This window comes from Lithobates pipiens, unplaced genomic scaffold (genome assembly GCF_037356315.1).
Source record: "Lithobates pipiens isolate NorthernLeopardFrog02 unplaced genomic scaffold, aLitPip1_a1.2 Scaffold_25, whole genome shotgun sequence".
In the NCBI taxonomy this organism is placed as follows: domain Eukaryota; kingdom Metazoa; phylum Chordata; class Amphibia; order Anura; family Ranidae; genus Lithobates; species Lithobates pipiens.
Genome location: NW_027507787.1, coordinates 103,348,085 through 103,372,291, shown reverse-complemented (window position 1 = coordinate 103,372,291; position 24,207 = coordinate 103,348,085). Strand labels below are relative to the sequence as shown.

The window sequence follows — 24,207 nt, the reverse complement described above, 5'->3', positions numbered from 1 at the left end:
CCAGTGACACCACCACCCTCGAGCCTACTCTGTCATGCTCAGCCTGGATATTCATATATAACCGGCGGATATTAATGGCCGTGTTTTTCCTGGGCATAAATCCAGTTTGATCCGGGTGAACAAGTGATAGGATGACTCCACTCAGACGGGTGGCAAGAACTTTAGCCAAAATTTTAATATCTGCTTGGAGCAGCGAGATGGGGCGATAGGAATCCGGGGAGTGGGGATCCTTTCCTGGCTTGGGTATCACTATAATAACTGCCTGCCGTAGAGTATCAGGTAGGGACCCGGAGTCAAATATGTGTGTATATAAATTCAACAATTCTGGCACTAGTGTCTCAGAGTAGTGGGCATAGAAATCCAGGGGAATACCATCCAGTCCAGGGGCCTTAGCCGTTGCAAGGGATGCCACCGCTAGCCTAATCTCATCTGCTGATATCGGGGCCTCAAGAGACTCAACCTGAGCCTCAGACAGGTGGGGAAGAGAGATATCTCGGAGGTACGCCCCCGTCTCAGTCCTCGGCCTATGTACCTGCGACTCATAAAGGGCAGCATAGTAAGCACGAAACATGGTGGCCACTGTTGGCGGATCAGTCACCTCCTCACCCCCATTGTCAGTCAACGAAACCACCACCGGGGGCTTGGAGTCCCGATGCGCCAAGTAGGCCAGCAACTTTCCCGCCCTCTCTCCTTGTTCAAACACCCGTTGCTTAACAAAAAACAACTTTTGCTTAGCCTGTTCAATGTGGAGGTGATCTACTAGCCTTGTGTGGTGTCGTAATACCTGGGCCTTAGCAGGTGTGGGGTCAGTAGTGAAGTCAGTGGTCACTGAGTCCAGCTCCCGTTGGGCATTAGATAGCAAAGTCTTGGAGGTACGCTTCAACTGGTTAATCCGGTGTGTTAAAGGGGAGCGTACGTGCAGTTTAAAAGCCTCCCAGGTACAGTCAACCGGAGCCGTCCCCTGATTAGTAGTAAAGAAAAACCCCCATTCATCCCCTAAGTCTTCGCTGTCACTCAAGGCGGTTAAACAGAAGGGGTGAAGCCGCCATGGTTTCCGTCCAGTAGGTCGGGTCAAGGAAAAAGTTGCCCAGCAAGGAGCGTGGTCTGACAATGATCTAGCATAATAGCCCGTGTCTACTAGCCTGGGTAACAACTGGGCGGACACAGCAATATAATCTATACGTGACATGGTGGAGTGAGTTGCAGAGAAACAGGAGTAAACACGTTTAGCCTGATATTTAAATCGCCACAGATCTGTAAGAGAGAATTCCTGAAACGTGCGACCTAGGCCAGTATCTCCCGGTAAATGATCCCCTCGAGTAGAGCCCATTCTATCCACCCCCGGATTCAAAACCATATTAAAATCACCCAGCCAAATTGCTGGGACATTAGGGTGTTGAGCCATAAAAGATAATCCCTCTGTACTTAGTCTATGATCGTAAGGCGGGGGTACATAATAGGCGAGAATAATGTACTGTTCTCCGTGCAATAAGCAGTGTATAAATATATATCTGCCCTGCGGGTCTGTCTGCAAAGAAACCAAGGAAAACTGTGCAGTTTTAGATATCAATACAGACACCCCGCGAGAATAGGACGTATGAGTGGCGTGGTAAGCCCATCCAATCCACGGGCGACGCAAAGCTATTTGCAATCTCCCAGTTACATGCGTCTCCACCAGGACTGTGATATCCGCTCTATACGTTTTGAGACACCCAAACACTGCCGCCCTCTTAATTTTATCCCGAATCCCCCTGACATTCCACGTCAGCAACTTCAGGGTACCCATGGCGTGGTCTCAGCCAATATCACAAGGAGGAAAATAGTATCCAAACCACCCGTCGAAGCAGTATCCATTCCCATATTCATCAGAGTATACATGAAAAAGAGACATTTGTCTGTTCCATAACCAAATAAAGCTTGTGCCATAAACTAAGCATAAAACATGACATACTATAACATAATAACTACAACCCATCCGCACCTTCCCTGCTCTCAGCCACCCCAACTTGGCTGGAGCTCCCTTCCCAAAACAAACCATAGAACACTAGGCAATGTCAATAACAATAAGCCACGGGGGTGGACTTTGCCAGATATGGACCCAGTGACAAGACCAAGTCTTCTCCCGTCATAACCCGGCTTGTAGGCCGGAGCCGGACCATGTGTCCCATTGGTGCGGTGCCCAGTTCAGCAGTGGGACATAACAGTCCAGTAAAGGGCATGTATCAGGAGAAAGTCAAAGTTCTGCAGTCCCATGCAGCAAGTCCAGATGACCCGCGTCCCCCCTACCCCCCCAGGGAAAGGGCCCAATAGAGCCCGCCAAGCGGGTCCCCCAAACTAAGAGGGAGGGGGAGGGGTATTGTGTAACGAACCAGGGGGATGCCCGCAGAGCGTGGCTATAGGCAGCAGTACATGTTCAGTCAACAAGAGCAACGGCCATCCATCTTAGAGAGGGGGAACAGAAGCATCAATTCAGGGACTGAGGATAATGAACCACGCATAGGCAGTCCAACAGCGATCTGCTTGCACACGGGCAAATAGAAAGGGGGGAACAGATAGAGTACTCACAAATCTTCCAACGATTTTAGTCTCGAGGTGGCCGATTTCGAGACGCGTCTCTCTGGTCCAACCAGGAAACCGCCATCTCAGGATCTTCAAAAAAGTAGGCCCTATCTTCCCCCACTACGCGGAGTCTGGCTGGGTACAACATGGCGTACTTGAGGTGATGTGCCCTGAGGCGCCTCTTGACTTCCACGAATCGGGAACGACGTTTTTGAACTTCTGCGGAGCAGTCGGGAAACACTGAGATATGTCCGTTCTGAAACGGGATGTTGCCTTTTTCACGAGTAAGGCGAAGGATGACATCCCTATCCCGGTAATTTAGCAGCTTAGCAATGCACGTGCGAGGAGGTGCCCCCTCCGGCGGCGGGCAGGCAGGCATTCTGTGGGCCCTTTTAATAATGAATGAGGTAGAAAACGCCTCCCTACCGTAGGCCTTAATCAGGAGAGATTCCAAAAATGTCGCCGGGTCAGCCCCCTCGGAGCCCTCCGGCAGGCCGATAAAGCGGAGGTTTGATCTGCGGGCCCTATTCTCAAGGTCGTCCTGTTTCTGGGCCAGCTGCTGGAGCTGCCTTTGCACATCCTCCTGGGCATGCTGCAGAGGGAACAGGACATCTTCGGCCTGACTGATCCGGGTTTCAGTTTCCTTCACTCTGTCACGCAGTTTAGCCATGTCCTGTCGGATAAGTGAGACATCCACCTTAACCTCCTCAAGCTTAGTTGTCAGTGTGGTCTGGCAGGTAGAAATCGCCTCAAGCACCTTCGCCGTGTCTGAGGTAGCAGGTTCTGCAGCCGGAGTGGACTGTCCGCCATGTTGGCCCTCATGGTCCCGCCGGAACTTTTCAAGAGATGCCGCCGCTGCAGACTGCTTCTTTGTCTGAGACATCGTCCCAATGTATGCACGAAAAATAATCGGATATTACACCGGTAAGATCGTAGGTAAAATAGTCAGTGGGCACCCAGGATCACTACAGGAGATCGCGGTAGGAGCGGAGCTCAGGTCACAAGCGTCCTACTCCATTGCTGTCCAGGCCACGCCCCCACCCCACATGGCGCTTCTTAGCGGAATTCGGGAGTGAGCTTAGAAAGATTGTTTCGATTCCAGTCCAATACACGCCCCAGATGGGAGGCCAGGTAGTAGCGTCGCAAGTCAGGGAGAACCAACCCTCCCTGTTGTTTAGACAATGTCAGCTGTGACCGCTTAAGTCTGGGATTTTTGTGGGCCCAGTTAAATTGAGTGAGCAAGGATTGAGCTTGCTTAAAAAACGGGACTGGAATCTGGATCGGGAGAGCTTGGAAAAGATAAGTAAATTTAGGGAGTATGTTCATTTTAATGAGATTGCATCTCCTGAACCAGGAATGGAGGCCAGAATGCCACCCGTGAAGCAAACTGCGGATCTTAGTGACAAGGGGTGGGGGGAAGTTCAACATAAACGTACGCGCGATGTCCGGTGGAATGTAAGTACCTAAGTACTTAAGGGCTGTATGGGTCCATTTAAATCGAAAATTGGACTGCAAGTCTATTAACGTTTGCGGGGGGACTGTAACCCCCCATGGCCTTTGATTTCAAGAAGTATCCCGTATATCTGGAATTCCCGAAAGAGATTTGGCAAGGAAACTCTGGGATTTGTCAGCGAGAACAGCATGTCATCCGCGTAGGCAGATATCTTGCACTCAATAGTACCCATTTGGAGTCCCGTTATGTCTGAGTTTTGTCGAATTGTGGAGAGAAAGGGTTCCAATGACAGTGCGAATAATAGGGGCGACAGGGGGCAACCCTGTCTCGTCCCATTCCCGATGTCAAGGGGAGATGAGAGAACCCCATTCGCTTTGACTTGAGCTGAAGGGCGTGAGTATATCTTACTTATCCATGCCAGCATCCGTTCACTCAGACCTATATGGCGAAGGACCGAGAACATTAATGTCCATTTGACCCGATCAAAAGCCTTCTCGGCATCAGTACTCATGAAAAGACAAGGGGTCCCAGATGACTTTGCTTTATGGATCAGGGTAAGCACCTTAATGGTGTTGTCCCTATCTTCCCTGGTGGGAATAAAACCTAACTGGTCAATATGTATAAGGGACTGCAAGTGATGTGCCAATCACGTGGCGAGGATTTTAGAGAATAGTTTTAGGACCGAATTTAGGAGGGAAATGGGTCTGTAGCTCCCACATAGGCCCGGGTCTTTGCCCTCCTTAGGTATCAACGAGATTTGGGCTCTAAGGGTATCCTCAGGAAAATCCCCATTTGAGCTCAGAGTATTAAATAAATTCACCAAGCGCGGGCCGAGAATAGGGAGGAAGGTCTTAAAGTATTGTGCGGTATATCCATCAGGGCCCGGAGCCTTACCCACCTTCGGAGGTCCCACGGCTGTCTGGACTTCTTCCAGTGTGATCGGGTCCTCCAAGTACTCCCGTGATTCCGATGAGAGGGTTGGTAGACCAGAACCGGTTACATATTGTCCTGTCCAAACCTTGAATCGGGCAGGTTGTAGAGATCAGAGTAACATTTTTCAAAGACTTCGGCTATTTGGTTTGGGGTAGAGGCCCTCTGGCCATTCGCATCTATCAACTGTGGTATGTAAGAGCCAGATTTCAACTCCTTTACCGACCTGGCTAAGATTTTTCCGCATTTGTCCCCTGACTCCTACGTCAGTTTACGACAAAACTGGAGTGCCGCTTTCGCTTTATAATGGAGTAGGTCAGCAATATGGGTACGGAGTGTCCCCAATTCAATCTCTAAGGTCCGTGAGGGGGCATGTTTATGTTTCGCTTCCACAGAGGCAAGTTCACGAAACAGATTAGCAAGCTGTTCCTTCCGTGTTCGTTTGATGGGCACCCCGTGCCTGATAAGTACCCTGCGGAGTACTGACTTGTGAGCCTTCCAAATTATCCCAGGGTCACAGTCCTGCGTTTAGTTTTCTTGGAAATAAAGGTCCAATTCCCTGGTTACATCTGCTAAAACTTCCGGTATCTGGAGGAGGCTCTCATTAAGGTGCCAGAATAGAGACCTAGGTGAGGGGTTCCTAGAGAGGGTGTAGGTAAGGGCTACAGGAGCGTGGTCGGACCAAGTAATATGGCCGATGGAGGAAGAGCTCACCAAGTGCAGTTGGTCATGTGGAATCAAGAAGAAGTCTATCCTCAAGTATGATTTGTGAGGGGAAGAGCAAAAAGAGTAGTCCCTTTCCCCAGAGTGTTGCAGACGCCAGACATCAACTAATTGGTCATTCATTAAACACTTAGTAATCCGCTTTCTAGAGGAAATGAGGAGCGAGGAGCAAGAGGCAGAAGTGTCAACCGATGGCGAAAGGGGACATTAAAGTCCCCACCTAATATCAACTGGCCCTCCCGAAAGTCACATAATCTGTGCAGGGTAGTTCTGAGGAACATGTCTTGGTGATCATTGGGAGCGTACACAGTGACAAATGTAAAAAGGCGCTCTCCAATGTGGCCCCTAAGAAAAAGATATCGGCCCCCAGGGTCCACCAGAGAATCCTGGAGAACCCAGGGGAGCCTGCTAGAGATCAGAATGGAGACTCCCTTGGTCTTAGAGGAGGGGTTAGTAGAGTGGTAGACCTTAGGGAAGGATCTCGACCATAAAATGGGGAGGTTAGTATTTTTAAAATGTGTTTCTTGTATAAAGGCCACATCAGTACAGGAAGTCTTGAGTTCTCACAGGAGGATCCACCGTTTTTCAGGGGAGTTCAGTCCCTTAACGTTTAGAGAGGTGACCTTGACTGAGTCTGCCATCGCTCCTCGGGGAGGGGGAGGGGGACGTCAGAGAAAAGCAAAGAAAGTTGAACCAAGGTAGGTTTTGGGTAGGTAATGCATGGCGGGAACTAAGGGGGAGAAAGGAAGGGCAAATGGAAGGAAAGGTAAAGGGAAAAAGAGGCCGGGCACCTCAACCCCAGGGGGAGAGGGAAATTAAGGGTTGTCCACACTCAACAGTACAGGAAGGGTATACTAAAACAGCACAATTATGCTATAGTGCTTACCAGATGTACACTGGGTTTAAAGCGCTGTCCTACTTGGGTTGGTGGGTAGACAGGTCGGAGAGGGAGCCCCCGAATCCTAGTCCCCCCAGTCCCGGCAGTGGGGGAAAGGGGAGGGAAAGGAGGGAAGGGAAGGGTGGGAAGGGGGGAAGGGAGGGGGGAAACAGGAGAGAGGGGACAAACATGCGGAAATGTCAAGTCCTTTAGCGCACTCCCACCAGCAAACACCCAGACCCCATAAATTTCAACTCCTCCCCTCCATGGTCACCACATCAAGATGAAAGAGGAGCAGCCCTGGTCGGTGCATGGAAAATCCGGCAGGCAAGGGGCTGGGGCCACCATCCCTCCATCCAACGGGATACTTCACCCGAGCAGCAGTCCTGGGGCCCGCCAATTAGTGTCTCTCCTGCATCGCCATCGGGGGCTGTGTAGAGCATCCAGAGGGAGGCTGGGACTGCCCAAACAGTAAGGGGTAAATCCTCCAGGGGGGTCCAGAGTCACCCTGGAGGGAAGCAGTGTCTCGTACCAATAGGCTCAATAAATAAGTCATCCAGGGTCCCCGAAAGCTGCACAAGGCAATGTCGGCAAAGAGTAGGTGGGAGCCAGAAGGGGGGACGAGGGGAGCAACCAGGGGGAGGGGACACATATGCGGGAATGTCAAGCCCTTCCAATACAGCACACTAGGTATCACTCAGACCCCCCAAAGTGCAACTCCCCCATCTAAGGTCAAGACTCCAGAAGGGAAGATGAGCCGCCCTGGTCTGTACATGAAAGAACCTGCTGCCAAGGGGTTGGGGCCATCATCCCTTCCTCCAATGGGAGATGCCACCGGCATGACAGCCCCGTGTCCTGTCAAGTGGTGCCCCTCTGACAATGTCGTTGTGGTATATGTGGAGCATCCAGGGAGAGGCAGGGACCACCCAAACAGTGAGGGGTAAAGCCTCCAAGGGGGACCGGTGTCAGACAGGAGGATAGCGGTGTCTTGTACAAGTTGTTTAATTAGACAAGTCATCCAGTGTGTTCCTGTGAGCAGTGGAAGGAAAGGTCGGTAAGGATTATGAATGGGTGGGGGCCAGGGAGTGCATAAAACTGCCACCAGATGACCGGGGCAGAGAGGGCAAGGGGATGAAAGTCAGATCTGGTAGGTGGGGGCGGGGGTGAGGAGTGTCCCTCATATTACTCACGTTGGCCATCCTTTGAAGCTGAGCGCTCTGCATACCCATTACGTTCTTCTGTATAATCTAGCCTATCTGTATACATTAGCCTGTCTTTTGTACACATTAGCCGGTCCTCTGTATACACTAGTCTGTCTGTATACACTAGTGTATACAGATAGGCTAGATTATACAGAAGAACGTCCTGGGTATGCAGAGGTGGAGGCTAGGGTATACAGAGAGAGAGGCTAGAGTATGCATACTTGCTAGTGTATACAGACGGACTAGTGTATACAGAAGACCGGCTAGTTTATATAGGGAGACTAATGTCTGCAAAAGACAGGCTAGTGTATACAAATAGGCTAGATTATAGAGAAGAACATCTTGGGTATGCAGAGAGAGAGGCTGGGTGTATGCAGACTTGCTAGTGTATACAGACGGACTAGTGTATACAGAGAGGCTTGGGTATACAGAGAGCTAATGTATAAAGAGCAGCTAGTGTATACAAAAGACATCCAAGGGTATACAGAGAGACTCGTGTATGCAGAAGAGTTTATACAGAGAGGCTAAAGTGTACAAAACACCGGCTAGTGTATATAGCTAGGCTAGATTATACAGAAGACCGTCCTGGGTATGCAGAGATGGAGGCTAGGATATACAGAGAGAGAGAGGCTGGGTTACACAGAGAGGCAGGAGTATGCAGACTTGCTAGTGTATACAGATGGACTAGTGTATACAGTAGACCGGCTAGTTTATACAGAGAGGCTAATGTGTACAAAAGAGAGGCTAATGTGTACAAAAGACAGGCTAGTGTATACAGATAGGCTAGATTATACAGAAGAAGGTCCTGGTTATGCAAGAGATGGAGGCTAGGGTATGCAGAGAGAGAGGCTTGGTTACACAGACTTGCTAGTGTATACAGACGGACTAGTGTATACAGAGGACCGGCTAGTTTATACAGAGAGGCTAATATGTACAAAAGACAGGCTATTTTTTACAGATAGGCTAGATTATACAGAAGAACGTCCTGGGTATGCAGAGATGGAGGCTAGGGTATACAGAGAGAGAGAGAGGCTGGGTTACACAGAGAGGCAGGAGTATGCAGACTTGCTAGTGTATACAGATGGACTAGTGTATACAGTAGACCGGCTAGTTTACACAGAGAGGCTAATGTGTACAAAAGACAGGCTAGTGTATACAGATAGGCTAGATTATACAGAAGAAGGTCCTGGTTTATGCAAGAGATGGAGGCTAGGGTATGCAGAGAGAGAGGCTAGGCTTGGTTACATAGACTTGCTAGTGTATACAGACGGACTAGTGTATACAGAGGATCGGCTAGTTTATACAGAGAGGCTAATGTGTACAAAGGACAGGCTAGTGTATACAGATAGGCTAGATTATACAGAAGAACGTCCTGGGTATGCAGAGATGGAGGCTAGGGTATACAGAGAGAGAGGCTAGAGTATGCATACTTGCTAGTGTATACAGGCGGACTAGTATATACAGAAGACCGGTTAGTTTATACAGAGAGGCAAATGTGTACAAAAGACAGGCTAGTGTATACAGATAGGCTAGATTATACAGAAGAAGGTCCTGGTTTATGCAAGAGATGGAGGCTAGGGTATACAGAGAGAGAGGCTAGGCTTGGTTACATAGACTTGCTAGTGTATACAGACGGACTAGTGTATACAGAGGATCGGCTAGTTTATACAGAGAGGCTAATGTGTACAAAGGACAGGCTAGTGTATACAGATAGGCTAGATTATACAGAAGAACGTCCTTGGGTATGCAGAGATGGGGGCTAGGGTATACAGAGAGAGAGGCTAGAGTATGCATACTTGCTAGTGTATACAGATGGACTAGTGTATACAGAGGACTGGCTAGTTTATACAGAGAGGCTAGATTATGCAGAAGAACGTCCTGGGTATGCAGAGATGGAGGCTAAGGTATACAGAGAGAGAGGCTAGAGTACGCATACTTACTAGTGTATACAGATGGACTAGTGTATACAGAGGACTGGCTAGTATATACAGAGAGGCTAATGTGGGTATGCAGAGATGGAGGCTGGGTTACACAGAGAGGCTAGTGTATGCAAGCTTGCTAGTGTATACAGACGGACTAGTGTATACAGTAGACCAGCTAGTTTATACAGGGAGGCTAATGTCTACAGAAGACCGGCTAGTGTATACACATAGGCTAGATTATAGAGAAGAACGTCCTGGGTATGCAGAGATGGAGGCTAAGGTATACAGAGAGAGAAGTTGGGTTACAAAGAGAGGCTAGTGTATGCAGACTTGCTAGTGTATACCGGTGGACTAGTGTATACAGAGAGGCTTGGGTATACAGAGAGCTAATGTATAAAGAGATGCTAGTGTATACAAAAGACAACCAAGAGTAGACAGTGAGGCTCGTGTATACAGAAGGCTAATTTGTATATTTGTGTATACATATAGGCTAGATTATACAGAGGAAGGTCCTGGGTATGCAGAGATGGAGGCTAGGGAATCCAGAGAGAGACTGTGTTACACAGAGAGGCTAGAGTATGCAGAAGACCGGCTATTTTTTTTACAGATAGGCTTGTGTAGACAGAAGACAGTCTGGGGCTAGTGAGGCTAGTGTATGCGGAGAGGCTGGGACACCGAGACTATTGTAAAAATAAGACAGGCTAGTGTATATAGATTACGGGCACGTGTATACAGAAGACAGAGAGGCTAGTCTATACAGAGTGGCTGGTGTACACAGAGAGATTAATGTATACAGAAAAGCTAGCGTGTAAAGAAGACAGGACTTTATTTTTTGCTAATGCAACTACTTCTGAAACATGTAACGTGCTTTTTTCATATTTTGGTGCTGTTAAAAAGTGGTGTGTTGTCAGTGGTGAAATCAATGTGACAGTTAATGTGGAGAACTACAAATATACAAAATAGAGCAAACGAGTGCTAAGTTTATTTTGTTAAGTCATTGACTGAGAGACGTTAAGTAATTGGCCGTTATTTGTTTGGCAGTACATGGTTTATTTTGATGTAAGATAGTTTTATTCTCTACTTATAGCCGAGTTTTAGACGACTTTATTATTAGCATTATTCGCATTATTCCTATTTATTATGCAGAGTGTAAATATTGCAGTGAGACGATATTGCTTTTGAAAGATTTGTAAAATTATACATAGCATTGTTAGCAGACCAATAGGACAATTTACATGGCTTAATATTGCAGAGCGTAATTTATCAGGAAAGAGATCCAAAGCGTTAGTTGCAGTAGCTTCATAAAACTGAGAAATCGTTGCATTACTCTAAATTTAAAAGTTGTTCCGGTAGCACTGAAAAGACGATATTGGATGAGTGATCTACACATTTCGTTTACTATTGCAGAGAGATACCGGCTAAATGTTAATATGTGCTGCGTGTAAGGTAGCAATAAGATGGTTAAGTGTGAGCTGGTTTACCAGGATTTAGAGATAGTAATCAGTTTATTCTAATAATAAATATAGCAAAATAACTCTAAAATTAATATTGAGACATTATATACAGGTCGGGTTTAAGTGGAAATACACGAAATAACAGCAACGACGTGTGTAGGTTTTTATCAATCAGGTTCATTACGTGTCTTTAATCATGTAGTGAATATACCCCAAATATAGCATAAGGATGAGAAAGGATAATAACTGGCAGAGGATGACATGGCAAAAAGACAAACTGCATTAGAAATGTGAAAATGAATTATAGATAAAATGCCAATCCCCACGGCTACGTACAGCAAAGCAGCTAAATATTCAGCTAAATAGTCTGCAATAGCAGAGATTAAGTATTGCAGTTGAAAAGAGATCGGAAGAATTACTTGCAGTAGCTTCAAAATGACTGAGAAATCATTTCAATACTATAAAAGTAAAAGTTATCCCGGTAGCACTGAGTGGACTGATATTAGATGAGTGATCGTTGTGGTACAAATTCAGTTTCCTATAGCAGAGAGATACCAGCTAAATGTGAGAAGAGCAATTTAACTGTTCCCATCGGTAGCATTGCATTACTCTTAATATGTGCAGCGTTCAAAGAAGCAATAAGATGGTTTTGTATTATCCTAAAATTAGCAGTATACGTAATAAAGGAGAGTAGGTAATGGATTTAGACATAGCAAACTCTATAATCTAATTTAGCAAAATTAGAAAGGATAATATTGATACAGTATATACAGGTCGAGTTTAAGTGGAAATACACAAAATATCTAGCTTACCTTTACATTGTTCAATAGAGCGTTGCAAAGTAATACCAAGGCAGAATGTCGGAATAGCAATTAGATGAGATAATTGCTGTAATCATGAAATATCAGCAACGACGTGACGAGGTTTCTATCGTTTTCAGGATCCTTACGTGTCTTTAAGGATGAGTAAGTATAATAACTGGCAAAGTATGACATGGCAAAGAGACAAACTGCATTAGAAATGTGAATGTGAATTAGAGATGAAATGTCAATCCCCATTGGTTACTTACAGGTTACCATTAATACAGTTAACACGGCTACGTACAGCAAAGTGTGAGCTAAGCAGCTAAATATTACTTAATATTGCAGAGATTAAGTATTGCAGTTGAAAAGAGATCGGAAGCGTTGTTTGCAGTAGCTTCAAAATGACTGAGAAATCATTTCAATACTCTAAATGTAAAAGTTATCCCGGTAGCACTGAGTGGACTGATATTAGATGAGTGATCGTTGTGGTACAAATTCAGTTTCCTATAGCAGAGAGATACCAGCTAAATGTGAGAAGAGCAATTAAACTGTTCACATCGGTAGCATTGTATTACTCTTAATATGTGCAGCGTGTAAAGAAGCAAATAAGATGGTTTTGTATTATCCTAAAATTAGCAGTATACGTAATAAAGGTGAGTAGGTAACTTGGATTTAGACATAGCAAACTCTATAATCCAATTTAGCAAAATTAGATATGATAATATTGAGACAGTATATACAGGTCGAGTTTAAGTGGAAATACACAAAATATCTAGCTTACCTTTACACTGTTCAATAGAGCGTTGTAAAGTAATACCAAGGCAGAATGTCGGAATAGCAATTAGATGAGATGATTGCTGTAATCATGAAATATCAGCAACGACAAGGTTTCTATCGGATGAGAAAGTATAATAACTGGCAAAGTATGACATGGCAAAGAGGCAAATTGCATTACATGAATTGTCAATCCCCATTGGTTACTTACATGTAAACGCGGCTACATACAGCAAAGTGTAAGCTAAGCAGCTAAAGGGTATTTAAGAGTAAATTGACGTAGCTTCTAAAATTCCAACGTGTAAATCGTTCCATTAATTTTGCTACGCACGACTACACTGACTGATTACACTGACTGTTTTCCGTTTCCACTGGTTATCGGCTTAATGTATCAGTAACCATGAACATTAATAGTGATAGACAGCTTACATTATGATGTATGCATGAGGTGAATGTAAAATAGTTGCATTATGTGTTATTAATGTAATCAAACTGAATTGCTATGCTTTGCTACTGCAACCACTTCTCAATCAAGTAAACCGTCCCACTGATTTTTCTTGCTGCTGTTAAAAAATGTGTTGCAAGTGTTATATGTTACAAATGGTTATCATTGTGACAGTTAATGTGGAGAAGAAGTAATACACAAAATAGAGTCAGAAAGAGAATCCTATTGCATAGAGGTAGCGAGAGATGGTTGCATTACTCTTAATGTGCAGTGTGTAAAAGGTTTTAAAAAGATGGTTTTGTGTGACTTTTGCTTTAACGTAAAATTAGCTGTAGACATTATAACTTATTACCATGATTTAGAGATAGTAATCTCTATAAAATAATAATAATAAGTATAGCAAAACTTTTCATGACAGCTGATACTGGTTGAGCAATAAAATTGTTTTATTAATATGTAAGACTAGTTTTATTCTCTACATATAGGCTTTTCAGAGAGTTGTATAATATAGGCGACCAAAAGGACATTAATATGGCTTAATATTGTAGGGAGGAAGTATCACTGTTCAAAGGTAAGAGATTGAAAGCTTAGATTGAAAATGGCCGACAAATAGTTGCGTTAGTCTAAATTTAAAGGATATGCCGGTACCAATGAGAAAGCTTATATTAGACTAGTTGATCTTTGCATTACACAATCCTATTATTATTATTATTATTATTAAGATCATAGTGCAGAGAGATACTCAGTTAATGTCAGAGATACTCGGTTAATGTCAGAAAAGCAATAAAACTGTTTACATCGTTAGCGAGCGATAGTTACATTACTCTTAGTATGTGCAGCATGTCTGGTAGCAAATGGATTGTTTTGTGAACATTTTGCATTACCGTACAATTAGCGGTAGAACTCATCGAAGTGAATAGATTTAACCGGATTTTGAGATAGTACTCTCTATTTCTAAATAGAAATAAAATAAATAAGTCAGGATTGTGTGTCATATTGTCACATACTCAATGTGACAGTTGATGTGGAGAATTACAAATATGTAAAATAGAGCAAAAGAGTACATGGTTTATTTATATGTATGATAGTTGATGTGGATGATTAAAATCGTGTAGTGAGTATAATCTATATTTAGCATAAGAATGAAAAGGCATAACATGGCTATGAGACAAACTCCATTAGAGATGTGCGCTAGATGAAATGATGAAATGTCTCTGTATAGCCCAGATTGTCTTCTGTTATCACTTAGCCTACCCTCTAAATTCACTAGCCTCTCTATATACACCAGCATGTTTACACTAGCCGATCTTCTGCATATAATAGCCTGTCTTCGATATACACTAGCCTATGTTCTAAATACACTAGCCCGTCTTCTGTATGCCCTAGCCTGTCTTCTGTATACATTAGTCTCTCTGTATAAACTAGCATCTCTGTATACCCAAAACTGTCTTCTGTAAAAACTTGTCTCTCTTTATAGCCTGTCTAGCCTTTCTTCTGTACACACTAGCTTCTCTGTCTCTCTGAATACACTAAACTCTCTGTATACCACAGCCTGTCTTCTGTATACACTAGACTGTAAAAACTAGCTAGAATACACCAGCCTGTGTTCTGTACCCACTAGACTCTCTGTATACACTACCCAGTCTTCTGTATAGATTGTCAGCTTTGATGTATACCCAAGCCTGTCTTCTGTATACACTAGCTTCTCTATATGCACTGTCCTTTCTGTATACACTCGACTCTCTCTATACACTAACCTCTCTATATACACTAACATATTTGTATATACTAGCCTCTCTTTAAACTAGCCACTGTTTACTCTAGCATCTCTGTATACTCAAGCCTATCTACATACACGAGTCTGTATTCTGTATTCACTAGCCTTTCTTCTGTATGCTGTAGTCTTCTATATATACCAGCTTCTCTGTACACCCTAGCACTGTAACAGTGATAGGTTCCTGTATTACAGAAACAGAACACCAGCAATAAGGTGTATACTGTGCAGGATGCACACAACACCCACTCTAACTTCTGCACTGCAGATGCATGTATTGCAGAAATTGAACAGCAGTAATAAAGGGTAGCTTCAGGTGTGTACTGTGCAGGAGGCACAGAACACCCACTGTAACAGTGCTAGGTTCCCAAGCAGTAAAGACACTGTCCCTGCCTATCGTCCTCTTTCCCTGACCACCGCAACACACTATACAAGGCCGCCGCGCTGGCGGCCTTATATAGTGTGGGGTGTGTACTAAACCCCCCTGAGCTATAATTGGCCACAGGAATCCTGCCTGTGGTGAATTGTGGCTCTCCTCACAGAGGATGTCACATCTGTTCTTATTATATAGAACCTATTATGCTCCTCGTAAACTTTTTCAGTTTGGCCGAACGGCCAGACGCAAGTTGCCCCCGGTGCATGTTTTGGAGATGCCCGAAGTTGATCGGCTACTGGACAGAGGTGACAGGAACCATTGATCGGATGTTTGGAACCTCCACCAGGATGGATGCGAAGTATTTTCTCCTGGGATTAGTTGAAGGAGTTGGAAACCCGGGAAGTAGCCAGATGGCAGTTCTGAGATGCCTATTTCAGGCAAGGAAACTGATTGCTCAACCCTGCTTAGCCTCCAATGTTGGCAATTACTTGGTTTTTTTCACTTGTTTCCCAAGATGACCATGTTGCCTATGGCCCCATCACCTTGAAAGTGCCTGATCTTGTCTGATCTCAGAGGCTAAGCATTGTCGGGCCTGATTAGTAACTGGATGGGAGACCAACTGGGAATACCAGGTGCCGTAGGATTCTTTTTAAGTTGTTGGCGTTGACATGGTTTTTTTTTTCCGCTTGTTTCCCAAGGTGATCATCTTGGCATTTGTCAAGAGGGCTGAGAGAGCCCAAAGAAATCTCCTACGGCCACATCCCCCTGAAAGCGCCCAATCTCATCTGATCTCAGAGGCTAACCAGGGTCCGGCCTGGATAGTACCTAATTAAAGGTGCCATAGGAATCTTTTTATATTGTTGGCTTTGACTTGTTTTTCATTTGCTTGTTTCCCAAGGTGACCATTTTAGCATCAGCCAAGAGTTTTGAGTATGTACCAAAGCGTTCGCCTGATCTCAGAGGCTAAGCAGGGTCTGGGTCAGATGGGAGACCGCCAGGGTCTATGTTGTTGGCGTTGACCTATTTTTTTTCACTTGTTTGCCAAGATAACCATCTTGGTATTTGTCAAGAGGGTTGAGAGTGTCTAAATAAAACACCTATGGCCACATCACCCTGAAAGCGCACAATCTCATCTGATCTCGGAGGCCTAGCAATGTACGGCTTGGTTAATACCTGTATGGGAGACCATCTGTGAATACCAGGTGCCGTAGGCTTCTTTTTATGTTGTTGGCGTTTACCTGTTTATTTTCGCTTGTTTACCAAGGTGACCATCTTGGCGTTTAACAAGAGGGTTGAGAGTGCCCAAAGAGATCACCTACGGCCCCATCACCCTGAAAGCACCCAATCTCATCTGATCTCAGAGGCTAAACAGTGTCGGGCCTGGTTAGTACCTGGATGGGAGACCGCCTGGAAATACCAGGTGCCATAGGCTTCTTTTTATGTTGTTGGCTTTGAACTGTTTATTTCGCTTGTTTCTCAAGGCGACCATCTTGGCGTTTGTCAAGAGGGTTGGGCGTGTCTTGAAGAGAACGCTTACGGCCACATCACCCTGAAAGCACCCGATCTTGTCTGAATTCAGAGGCTAAGCAGTGTCAGGCCTGGTTAGTACCTGGATGGGAGACTGCCTGGGAAGACCAGGTGCCATAGAAGGATCTGGTCTGGTTAGTGTCTTGATTGGGAGATCGCCTGAGAATACTGGATGCCGTAGGCTTCTTTTTATGTTGTTGGCTTTGACCTGTTTTTTTTAGCTTGTTTCCCAAGGTGACCATCTCGGCCTTTGTCAAGAGGCTTCAGAGTGCCCAAAAGGAGTGCCTACGGCCAAATCACCCTGAAAGAGCGCAATCTCATCTGATCTCGGAGGCTAAGCAGCGATGGGCCTGGTTAGTACCTGGATGGGAGACAGCTTGGGAATACCAGGTGCCGTAGGCTTTTCATTATGTTGTCGGCGTTGACCTGTTTTTTCTCCCTTGTTTCCCAAGGTGACCATCTTGGCATTTGTCAAGAGGGTTGAGAGTGCACAAAGAATTTGCCATTTGGGCACAACACCCTGAAAGCGCCCAATCTCGTTTGGTCTCAGAGGCTAAGCAGGGTTGGGCCTGGTTTGTACCTGGATGGGAGACCGCCTGGGTTTTCCAAATGCCGCAGGCTTCTTTTTATGTTGTTGGCGTTGACTTGTTTTTTTTTGTTTGTTTCCCAAGGTGACCATCTTGGCGTTTGTCAAGAGGGTTGAGTGTGCCTTTGATCTCAGAGGCTAAGCAGGGTTGGGACCTGGTTAGTACCTGGATGGGAGACCGCCTGGGATTTCTCGATGCCATAGGCTTTCATTTTAAGTTGTTGGCATTGACTTATTGTTTTTTAATTTTATTATTCTTTTGTTAAGTAGAACATAAATATAACAGTCAACCATACAGCATGACCCAGGGTCACAATTACATGGTAACAAAAAATAGGCAGCCAAATAACTCTGGGTTCTCAGAGGGGAGTCCTACAGTTTCATGCAGAAAAGAGAGAAACCCCACCTCCAACATGTAGTACAGAAGTACTGAGTAACGGAGTAGTGCAGCTCCGTTCAGACAAATGTAATCATGGAGAACAATTGGGACCACAGCGAGCCAGCTTATCATGACCTACGTGAACCAGAGTAAAATATGAGCCGGTCATGTCCAGAACCCTGGGGTTCTTCTGGGTCCCGAAGGCTAGTAAGGAGACAAGGCATAGTCAAAAGGGAGGACGGGGGAAGAAGAGAGTGCAAAGACGGATAGAGAGGAGGTGGGGGGATGGCGGCGGGGAAAAAAAGAAAAATAAAGACAAAAAGGGAGGGGGGAATGCCACCCAGAGCAAACATGGCCTACGTAGGTAATCGTTAGATGTTCAGTCGTTTTCTGGGACAGAGGCACTGCTCACCTCCCGAATGTAGTCTCGAGTACCAGTAAAATACCTCCAGGGCCTCCATGTAACACTAAATGCCTCTTCAGTGTTGTGAAGGGTGGCGATCAATTCTTCCATCCGGAGAATATGATTGACTTTGGAATACCACAGCACCTTGGATGGGGGCTGAGGCTGCCTCCACAGTGCGGGAATGCAGGCCCGGGCGGCATTCAGGAGTTGCATCGTGAGGGTTTTTTTGTATTTTCGAACAGGCTGTTCGGTCAAGTGTAGAAGGCACGCTGCTGGGAACCCAAAAGTTCCTCAAGGCCGGGCATGCCCAGAAAAGGTGTCCCATGGTCCCCATATCTGAATTTCACCTCCAACAAACATCCGGGATCGATCTATCCATTTTATTCAGAAGGTATGGGACTCTATACCAGCGTGAGACTATCTTGTATCCTGATTCTTGATATTGGTTTGCGATGGAAGCTTTATGTACTAAGGTCAGGATCTTCCCTATCTGTTGTGAGGTAAATGTGATGCCTAAGTCCCTCTCCCATTTGTGGATAAATGGTGGGGGTCGACTCCTCCTCCTGACTACTCAATAGGTTGTACAGGAGGGAGAGGGTGTGTCGCACAGGTTCCCTTTTGTGACAGATGGATTCATAGGGTGTCAGGTCTCTAGGAGTGTAGGGGGCCCTTTGTATGGGCAGAAGAAAGTGACGAAGTTGATAAGCACTAAACAAGTCAAGCTGAGGGTCAGAAAGCTCGGCGACAGTTTGCGTGGTCGGGAGCCCTCCCGGGTGCCAAACCTCTCCCAGACGCTGTTTCCCCACCACTGTCAACTGTCGCAGTTTCTTGTTGGTAAATCCCGGTGGGAAGTCTGGATTACCTATAACCGGAGTCATTGGTGATGGCAGGGGAGCAATGTGTGTGCAGCGGAACAACCTCCGCACAACAGCCAACGTAGCTCCCACTACGGGGTGACCTCTGAGGTCTTTTGGTAGGGAGGACAGGAGCCACGGGGAGGTCAATAGGGGAATGGATCCATCCTCAATCTCCATCTCCACCCACTGCTTGTGTGGGCCATTACAATGCCAATCAACGACTCTCGCTAGCAGTAGTATTGTCTGAGATCTGGGAGACCCCCCTTGTCCTTTGGTCTGGCAAGCAATTGCAAACGGGCTCTGGGTCCCGGAGCAGCACCTGCAGTTGTCTGAAAAAAATTGGGGGTAACCGGATCGGTAATGTCTGGAACATGTATAAGATCCGCGGGAGGGCCGTCATTTTGAATGCATTACATCGCCCGAACCGTTAAAGCATGCCAGTTTCCCAAATCAGATTTCAGTCTATCCAGGAGAGGGACAAAATTAAGCGGGTACAATTGCGCTAAATCCGCTGCGATGTCAAAGCCCAGGTAACGTATAGATTTTTCAGCCCAGTAGAATGGAAAAGCGGAGCGGAGCCTCTTGGCCTCACCATCCGGGACCAATATATTCAATACAGCCGACTTGGCGCAATTGATTTTATAGTTTGATAGGCTGCCGTATCGCCGTAGAGACGCAAGTATATTGGGAAGCAAAATGTGTGGATTGGAGACGGAAAAAATTAGATCGTCAGCGTACGCCGCAATTTTGTGGTGTGCCGAGGGTTTGGCTATGCCAGTAATATTCGGGTCATTCCGAACGTGACACATAAGTGGTTCCAGTGTCAGAATAAAAATTAGGGGAGACAGAGGGCACCCCTGCCTCGTCCCATTAGTGATGGGGAAAGAGTCCGAGCATCACTCGTTCACCCGTACCGCTGCCGACGGCGTGGAGTAAAGCGTGGTCTAGTTATTAAAAGTTGGGACCCAGGGGGGCGTGACCGGAAGTCGACCCGGATGGCAGCCTAAATCTCCTGCTCTCCCTCCAGCCTCTGCTACACCGCACCTACGGGGAAAATCCAGCCCCATCCGATGGGGAAATCTAGGGCCACACGGTCCTCCAGCTCCAGGGGACCTCCCGCAGCCTCGTTGGGCACAGCCACGGACCTCCGGTCCTTCTTCTCCACGACGGAGCTCCAGACCGACGGACCTCCCAAAATGGCGCGGGCTCCTTCTCCGGCCCGCAGGGCCCATCCGAACCTCCAGCACGGACCGGGGGATCGAGGGACACCGCGGCTGACATCCCCGGGCCTGGAGGCCTCCGGTGCGGTGAGTCGATCCCCGGTCCCGCCCGCCTCTGAGGCCGTCCAGCTAGACCTGCGGCCTACCACACCGCCCACGCCGCCGCCAGGACACAAGACTAGGCCCCCCCTGGGACCCTCTCTATCCCTGTGCTGCTCGGCACCGCAGTCCCCCCTCCGCACTCCTGCAGCTCTGGACGCCGGAGGGGAGTTCCTGTGCGGGACTGGACGGATCGGGGAGGGGGGTGGACTAGGCCTGGGGCCCTCTGGCAGTAGGTCCCCCCCTCCTCCGGACACTCAGTGCTCTTTGGCCTTGCCCAGGATGCTCCGGACGCCCCCAGACTCCAGTGCTGTGTCCGAGGGGTCCCCCCTTTCTTTTGCGGCTGAGGACTTCCCTGCCCTCCCCCCCCTGAGGAGCCCCTGTCCTGGGCGTACCGGGGGCCCGGGGGAATGGACGGACCCCTGCTGAATCCTGACTCGGGGTCGCCCCCACCTAAGTCTCAGAGGCTGGGCACCTCGGGGAACCCCTTCCCCCCACGCGGTCACGGGGGACGACCAGGGGTGTCGGCTTACCCAGGGGGACCCGTAGCCCTTCCACCCCAGGATACCAGGGGACGACACCAGCCACCTCCCTTGGCTCATACTTCAGAGTGGCCGGGGGTCTGGGATTCTCCCCCTGAGCATGCCCCCGCCTCTCGCACTGCTGGACCCGTGGACCCTAGGCCACTGTCGCCACGTCATCGCATAGACCGGGACAACCCGGGAGACATGACCACAACACCACTGCACCCTCAGTGGCAATTATACTTACAAGCGATCCCTACCAAAGAGGATTTTAAACAATTGATTGAAGATGTCAAATCCACGTGTCGGGCGGAAATACAAATGCTCCACTCTGGCCTTAAGCACCTTGCGGACAGGGTGGAGATGGCTGAAGAGGAGATACAAGAGGCCAAAATTGCGGTCCACAAAATCCAAACGCAAGGGGCTGAACACCATCTGCTCCTGAGAGATATGCAGCGCCATGTGGAGGACTTGGACAACAGGGGGCGCCGGCACAACATCAGAGTGCGAGGGGTTCCGGAGTCGGAGGGCCCGGAGGACGCTCAGATTATCTTGCAGGAACTATTCAACACTCTCCTCGGAGAACCCCCCACTAAATTTATTGAGATGGATAGAGCTCATAGGGCCCTACGCCCCAAAAATGCTACTTCTGGCCCCAGGGACTTTATTTGCAGAGTCAACTCGTTCCACCTTAAGGAGGATATCCTGCGACAAGCCCATTTAGCCCGTGAGGTGTCTTTCCGGAACCACCCAGTGCAACTTTTTCCGGACCTCTTCTGGATTACGCTGCAAAAACGTAGACTTCTCCAACCCTTGCTCCGTACCCTGCAAGACGCCCAGATCCCTTACCGCTGGGGTTTCCCATTTAGCCTCACTGCCAAACATCAGGGCAAATCGGCCTCTCTGCGGTATCCTGAAGATCTGCCGACTTTCTGTGAAGATCTGGGCATCCGCCCCCCCCCCCCCCCGGCTCCCCGATTGGGACCTCATCGCTACTCAACCCTCACCTCCTACGCTTTCCCCTTTGGTGCCTTTTCAATAACTTACTGCACTTAGGCTGCTGGTTGGGAGATTCAGGAGAGTGGGTTCCCCCTTGCTCTCACGACTCTCCCCCTAACCCTTTTTTTGGGTTGTTTTTCTTTTTTCTTTATTTTATTCATCTTATTTATATTTTAGTGATTTTGCTCCTGTTCAAGTTTTTACACATTTTACGCTCCTCTATTCCTCCTTAGGACCTGAATGAGGAGACCTGGACTCCTATGCGGCCGCCAGGCCCACGCCTCGTGCGCTGGGTCTGGTGGCCCCCTGGGAATCCGTGCAGTCCCGAATGACTTTTTTACTCGGGGCCGAATATTGCCCTATGTTTGGTCCGATTATGGGCCCATGTTTTCATTGCGATGCCTTTCTAACGTTGTACTAACGTTTTTCTCCCTTCTCTCACTTTCTATCTCCCCCTCTCTTCTCTCCTCTGTCTTCCTTCCGCTGCCTGCAGGGATCGGACACGTAGTGGCGGGGCCCTACGACTGGAATGCGTCTGCTCCTGGCTCCTGGCGGTCCCTCTTGGACGTTGTTACCGGGTAAGATTTATTAGACACAGACCGCTCTCCTACCCCCCCCAGACTTGACTGATGGCTAAGATTCTATCTCTGAATGTTCACGGCCTAAATTCAAACAGGAAACGGCATCTGGCACTAAGGGAGTTTAAACAGTCGGGAGCAGATATTATCTTGGTTCAGGAGACGCACTTTGACAGGGGGGGATCTTTTGCCTTCGCCTCCAGGAGCTTTCCGCTTGCGTATCTATCCTCGGGGTCCCATAAGAGGGCGGGGGTGGCTATCCTGATCCGACAAGGAGCACCCTTTACCTATGTTGATCATTACAGCGATCCCCGGGGGGGCTTCCTGATACTTAAGGGTACGTGGCAATCACGGCCGATCACCCTGTGTGCGCTATACGCCCCTAATGTCCATCAGCATAGCTTCCTCTCCAGGGTTTTTGCACGTCTATTTAAGGATGACCACGGTTATTTGGTGGTGGGAGGAGACTTTAATCTGGCTCACTCGGCCACGGCTGATCGTCAAATTGTCAATTTGCGTATGGCGCTTGCGGACCTGGCGCTTCGCCGTGTTGAGAAAGCCCTGCTGAGGATCAAACAGACATACTATGATAGGGGCAATAAAGCACACTCCCTCCTAGCGCGGAAGCTCAAAGACAAAACCCTTCTCTCTGCTCCACACCAGATAAAAACTAGATCTAATGCAGTTGTTTCCCACCCCAAAGACATAGTTGATACGTTTGCTGGCTTTTATGTGGAGCTCTATAATAGTCCTGACATCCCTAGCAACCCTGTGTCGGTGGAGGTTTCACAGCGTATACAGCAGTACCTGTCCGACAGCGCCATCCCCAAAATTAGAGATTCGGACTTGCTCATTTTGAACATGCCCGTCACGGAGGACGAAGTGGAACGGACCATTAAATCCCTCCCCGCACATAAATCCCCGGGTCCAGACGGTCTGCCCTACGAATACTACAAAGCATTTTCCCCCCTCTTAACTCCGCACATGAGCAGCCTCTTTAACGCTTTTCTACAGAAAACACCCGTCCCCTCAGATATGCAACGTTCCTTCCTTACCTTAATACCCAAGCCAAATAAGGACCCCATCCTTTGCGCGAATTATAGACCCATTGCGTTGTTGAACGCAGACCTAAAAATTTTTTCTAAATTGTTATCTCTGCACCTTAACAAGGTCCTACCCTCTTTGATCCACAAGGACCAAGTGGGCTTTGTCCCCCTCCGCCAAGCAGGGGATAACACCCGGAGGGTGATAGACCTGGTCGACGTGGCGAACAGGGAGGGAATGCCGTCCCTGCTCCTGAGCTTGGACGCAGAAAAAGCATTTGATAGATTGGGTTGGCCCTTCCTGTTCGCCACGCTGACCCACATAGGGATGGAGGGACCTTTTTTGCGGGCCATACAACATCTTTACTCCAACCCGTCTTCTCAAGTGAAGACCCCCTTTGCCACCTCCTCGCCCTTTTCCATCTCCAATGGTACGCGTCAGGGATGCCCGCTGTCACCCCTACTATTCGCCCTCTGTATTGAACCCCTGGCGGCGTCTATTAGGCGGAACCAGGCTATAAGAGGGGTTCCGGTGCGAGGCCAGGAGTTTAAGATTTCGCTATTTGCGGACGACGTAATTCTTACTCTTACCCAACCCAGGATATCCCTGCCCAACTTGCATATGGAGTTAGACCGTTACAGTGCGCTATCGGGCTACAAACTTAATGCGTCGAAGTCCGAAGCCCTCCCGATTAAC

At 47.6% G+C, this 24,207-nt stretch overlaps 4 pseudogenes; all 4 read left to right on the top strand.

The window, feature by feature from the left end:
* The first annotated feature begins 15,817 nt into the window (after positions 1 to 15,817).
* On the top strand, positions 15,818 to 15,936 carry LOC143931621 (5S ribosomal RNA; annotated as a pseudogene).
* Positions 15,937 to 16,605: 669 nt separating this feature from the next.
* On the top strand, positions 16,606 to 16,724 carry LOC143931159 (5S ribosomal RNA; annotated as a pseudogene).
* Positions 16,725 to 16,823: 99 nt separating this feature from the next.
* On the top strand, positions 16,824 to 16,942 carry LOC143932099 (5S ribosomal RNA; annotated as a pseudogene).
* A 160-nt stretch (positions 16,943 to 17,102) lies between these two features.
* Positions 17,103 to 17,221, top strand: LOC143932637 (5S ribosomal RNA; annotated as a pseudogene).
* The last annotated feature ends 6,986 nt before the right edge of the window (positions 17,222 to 24,207 follow it).